Source organism: Protobothrops mucrosquamatus, unplaced genomic scaffold, assembly GCF_001527695.2.
Source record: "Protobothrops mucrosquamatus isolate PMUCROS unplaced genomic scaffold, P.Mucros_1.0 scaffold3570, whole genome shotgun sequence".
Classification (NCBI taxonomy): domain Eukaryota; kingdom Metazoa; phylum Chordata; class Lepidosauria; order Squamata; family Viperidae; genus Protobothrops; species Protobothrops mucrosquamatus.
In genome coordinates, this window is record NW_015389535.1 from 175,564 (window position 1) to 181,262 (window position 5,699).

Below are 5,699 nucleotides of genomic sequence, written 5' to 3' on the forward strand. Positions count from 1 at the left end.
AGAACAGAACAGAACAGAACAGAACAGAACAGAATAGAATAGAGCTGGAAGGGACCTTGGAGGTCTTCTAGTCCAGCCCCCTTCTCGAGCAGGAGAACCTATATACCATCTCAGACAGGGGATTGTCTTGTTTTTTCTTAAAAACCTCCAGTGATGGAGTGCCCGCGATTTCTGGAGGGTAAGCTGGGAGTTGAAGTCCACGAGTCATAAAAGAGCCAGTGTTGCCTACCCCTGGTGTAGGGTCTACTACTTGAGCAGAGGGTTGCACGCTCCCTTCCAACTCTGTTATTCTGTTATTCTTGTCAGGGAGATGAAATGCACAATTGCGAAGGTTAAAACCCTTCCCAGAAATAGTCTTGTTTTTGGGCAAAAGTTTACGTTTTCCTCTGAACTTGCTGTGGGGAAGCCGGGCCTTGCAAGCATAAAACCATCCTGAAGGCATTTAAGGTGAACAGAAGTTCTTTGCAAGGGACCACAATTCCCCTGTGGTCCCCCCCCCACCGAGCACGTCTAATTGCCGAGCATCAGATTACAAGTGGGAGAATCAGGAAGTCTCCGGAAAAGGACCATCTGTGGACGTGGGCAGCCTCCTGTGGAAAACCTCATCCTGAAATAGGTCCAATTAGGTCTGTCCCACCCACTCACCCCCCATAACGCTAAATATGCAGGAAAAGCCTGGCCAAAAAAACACAAAACCCCGTAGGTTAGAACAATTAACCAGTGGAACCACCTGCCTCCAGAAGCGGTGAATGCTCCAATACTGGAGATTTTTCAGAAGAGATTGGACAGCCATTTGTCTGAAATGGTATAGGGTTTCTTGCCTGAGCAGGGAGTTGGACTAGATGACCTCCAAGGTCCCTTCCAACATCATCATCATCATCATCATCATCATCATCATCATCATTATTATGTTAATCCGCTCTCTTGAGTTCCCTGTAGCTACCTCGGGTTGGGAAAGCAAAACAAAATGAAATTCAAGCGGTGAAAAAAAGTAAGGTTCTGCATTTAATAATCTATTCTATATCTTCTATCTGTATAAATAAAAATGTAAATGTTCATTTGTTCAAAATCTTAAATCTCCGAAAGTTCTTCACCGATTGCTTTGAAATTTTGACACAACGTTGCATTCGAATACGCGCGTGTTTTTATATACCTACTATTGTATAGATGTCACACCTGTGACAGGTAAAACATATTACGAACGTGCGCTTTCTCTTTTCTTTCTTTTCCATTTAACCAGACTGAGCCACAGCAATGCGTGGCCGGGTACAGCTAGTAGTAGTAGTAGTAGTAGTAGTAGTAGTAGTAGTAGTAGTAATAATAATAATAATAATAATAATAATAATAATAATAATAAAGTTGGAAGGGACCTTGGAGGTCATCAAGTCCAACCCCCTGCTCAGGCAGGTAACCCTATACCATTTCGGACAAATGGCTGTCCAGTCTCTTCTTAAAAACTTCCAGTGTTGGAGCATTCACCACTTCTGGAGGCAGGTGGTTCCACTGGTTAATTGTTCTCACTGTCAGGAAGTTTCTCCTTAGTTCCAGGTTGCTTCTCTCCTTGATCAGTTTCCACCCGTTGCTTCTTGTCCTGCCTTCGGGCGCTTTGGAAAAGCAAATGCACAGGTACAGTATAGGTGGTACCTGGCTCAGTAGTAGCAACTGTGAGAGGAGTCTTGAAGTGGATGATCCTTTAAACAGGAGCCAGCCGTGTGCTGCAGCTGCCAAAAAAGCCAACACAATCCTAGGCTGCATTAACAGAGGGATAGAATCAAGATCACGTGAAGGCCTTGGTCAGGCCACACTGGGAATAGGGCATCCAATTCTGGTCACCACAATATCAAAAAAGATGCTGAGACTCTGGAAAGAGTACAGAGAAGAGCAACAAAGATGATCAGGGGACTGGAGGCTAAAGCATAGGAAGATCACTGGAGGCTTTTAAGAAGAGATTGGACAACTGTTTGTCTGAAATGGAATTGGGTCTCCTGTTCTAGCAGGGGGTAGGACTAGAATAGTGGCCCCCACCGCTTCTGTAGCCCGGTTCCGAACGGGCCACATCCCCGTACTAGGATTGGGGACCCCTGGACCAGAAAACTTCCAAAGTCTTTTCCAATTCTGTTGTATTTTTTTTAATTCTTTCGGCTAGCTTTTTATGAGCAGAGAACTTTGTAGGGAATGCAACCCCACCTCGTCCCGCTGGCCGGCCTGGCTTCCCGAATCCGAGCTGACCACCTGGGTGGACGCGAGGTCCAAGGATCAGGGCTTGTTCCCGGCTGCTTCTTCCACTTGCAATAAAAACTCTGAAGGCAGCCAGTGCCCCCAGGGACTGCGTTTCCTGCAACATTGGCCTTTGAACCTTTTGCTGGGACTTCAGGCCCCCAAAATTCCCAACTGGCCTGACTTTTGCCCTGGCGCAGTTGATGAAAGCTGGATAAACAACTGGAATATCAGACGTCTTCCTGTCTCTGCCGTTGCTCCGTTGCCCTGAATCACGGAGGAGGCTGTGTTAGTCACTCGGTCCCAGCAGGGAAGGTTCTGGATTCCCCCATGAGGACTAGGAGCCATCTGGTTCCCAGTATCGTTTATCCTCTCCCCCTAAAGTCCTAATGGATGGGGGGGCAGGAGTAGGTGACCGCTAGCCAGCAAAAGGCCTTGTTTCTTACTTCTGGGTTACCAGCCGTGGTCTCACTGCCTTGAGTTTTGGGGCGCCACGATACAGATGTGGAAACTTTAGAAAGAGTGCAGAGAAGAGCAACGGAGAGGATCAGATGGTTAGTTGATGGTACAAAATTCTGCTTAGGGTTGAATATTGCTTTGATCTGACTTCTGTTTTGGTTGCTGGCTTTGCCTGGTGTTTATTAGAGTTATTCTCAGGGTCCATTATATCTCCTTCCTTCCCACCTTTCTTTCTTTCTTTCTTTCTTTCTTTCTTTCTTTCTTTCTTTCTTTCTTTCTTTCTTTTTTCCTTTCTTTCTTTCTTTCTTTTCTTTCTTTTTCTTCCCTTGTTTTCCTCTCCATTTTCTCTTCATCTTTCTCCCTCCTTCCCTCTCCTGTCTTTCATCTCTCCCTTTCCTTTTCTCCTGTCCTTCCTTCTTCCTTCCTCCCCTCCCCTTTTCTTCTTTCCCCCCTTTCCCCCTTCCTTCCTTCCATCTCTTCCTCTTGTCTTTCCTCCCTCCATCTCTTCCTCTTTCTCTTGCCTCCCTCTGTCCCTCTTCTTCTTTTTCTTTCCTCCCTCCCTTTCCTTCATCCCCTCCCTTTTCCCTTTCTTCCTTCCTTTCTTCCTCCTCCTTTTGTTATTTTTCTCTTCCTTTATCTACCTTCCTCCTTTTCTTCCCTGCTCCTTTCTCCTTCTACCCCCCCCCCCTGCTTCTTCCACAAAGCGCAGCTGTATACATCACATTTTCCCCTGACGGACGTATTGTTGAATTTTAAACGCTCGATTGCAAACGGCAGTCCAGGTTTTGCAATAACAGGAAGTGGAAAAGTTATCTGAAACAGTCATAAATCAACAGCACAACTGGGGCGGACACCCCAGGCCCTGAAACTGCTTGCCTTCCCCCCCCCGCTCCCCTCGCCCCCAGCGATGAGCAGGTGTTCGTGCAACAGGAGCAAACACAGAGGGGCCCCAAACTTAAATTTCAGGTGCCCCAAACTTAAGTTTGCAATGGAACGTGCCAATATAGGAGAAACGAGAGTCCTGGGTGCTCTCTGAGCTGGCTTGTTTTCTTGCAGATGTTTCATGACCAAACTAGGTAACATGATAGATGCTAGGAGGGAGGGGAGATTGTGAGGAGGAGGGAAAGGCTGTGGGGTCCTTGGTGCTCTCTGAACTGGGTGGTTTTCTTGCAGACGTTTCATTACCCAACTAGGTAACCTCATCAGTGCTAGAAGGGAGTGGGGGGGGACGAGGAGGAGAACTGTGGGATCCTTGGTGCCCTCTGAGCTTGGCGGTTTTCTTGCAGATGTTTCATGAAGTTTTTAAGAAGAGACTGGACAGCCATTTGTCTGACCCTATGGGTTTCCTGCCTGAGCAGGGGGTTGGACTAGATGACCTCCAAGATCCCTTCCAACTTTATTATTATTGTTGTTGTTGTTGTTGTTATTATTATTACTATTATTATTATTATTAACTAGGTAACCTCATCAGTGCTAGAAGGGAGTGGACAGCCATTTGTCTGAAGTGGTATAGGGTTTCCTGCCTGAGCAGGGGGTTGGACTAGATGACCTCCAAGGTCCCTTCCAACTTTATATTATTATTATTATTATTATTATTATTATTATTATTATTATTATTATTATTATTATTATTATTATTATTATTATTATTATTATTATTATTATTATTATCTAGGTAACCTCATCAGTGCTAGAAGGGAGTGTGGTGCATGGAGAGGAGGAGGAGGAGGAGGAGGAGTAGGATTGTGGGGTCCTTGGTGCCCTCTGAGCTGGGTGGTTTCCTTGCAGACGTTTCATGACCCAACTGGGTAACATCATCAGGGCTAGAAGGGAGTGTGGTGCATGAACAGGAGGAGGAGGAAGAGGAGGAGGAGACTGTGACTTGGTGATTTTCTTGCAGGCATTTAATTACTCAAGTAGGGAACGTCATCAGGGCTACAAGGGAGGGGGCTTGCGGAAAGGAGGAGGAGGACTGGGGAGGGGTCTTTGGTGCTCTCTGAGCTGGGGGGGGGGTTTCTTGCAGACGTCTCAGGACCCAACTAGGAGGCGTCATCCGGGCTGCTGAAGAAAGCGCTTCCCAGGGGTGGATAGAGGGCGCTGCCCCCCCTCCACAAAAACCACTCTTGGAGGGGGGGGTCATGTCCTGGGGATGAAGGTCAGCCCCCCCCCCGCCTCCTTTGCAGGCCGCCCGGCCAGTGCGGGGCGCTCGAGGCGGCCGCCACAGTTGGTGCCCTCCGCGCCCTCCCATTGGCTGCGCCTCCCGCCCTCGGCCACGCCCCAGCCCGCCCTCCTCAGGGCGCGGAGGGGGGAGAAACCCCGCCCCTCTTCCTGTGGACCAATCACCCAGCGCCGGGACGGGGGTGGGGCGCCGGCCTCTTTGTCGCAGCGACCAATGGGCGGCGAGGGGCGGGGCCGGGCTGCTCCTGCGGAGGCTGCCCGGCCGCGGCTGCCCGGAGTCCCGGCGGGAGAAGCGGGAGGCTCGGCCGAGGCGGTCCCGGTCCCGTCGGACGAGGCTTTCCCCGCGCGGACGCCCGGTGAGTGGAGCCCTCCGCAGCGCCGGCTTCCCTTCCTCCCTCCCCGGCGGCTCCTAAGCGGGGGACTCCAAGTCCCATCACTCCCAGCCGCCCCAGCGGTGGGGGGCCCCGTAGAGGTGGGGACCCCTCCTCCCCGGTTCCTTGCTGTAAACCCCGGGGGTGCCGTGCGGTGTCTCTTTTCCCCCTTCTTTCCTCCGCTGGCTTCCCCGTCCCGGGATCACCGCGTGGTGCGCCGTCCTTCCTTCCCCCTGCCCAATGCAGCTCGCTTTCCCCGCAGGGTCGCCGCAGGGCCCGGATTGAGGGGGGGGGGACGCGAGGCCTCCGGGTGGCACCCCGGGGCGGCCCCTCGCGCTTCCGGGCCACGCTCTGCAGAAAAAAAAAAAAAAGCCTCCCGCGCTCCATTTGCAACCGGGCGCCCGCGGCTTTCGGAGGGAGGGGGAGGGGGAGGCAAGGCCTTGGGGGTCTCTGCCTGGAAGGGGGAGGGAGCTG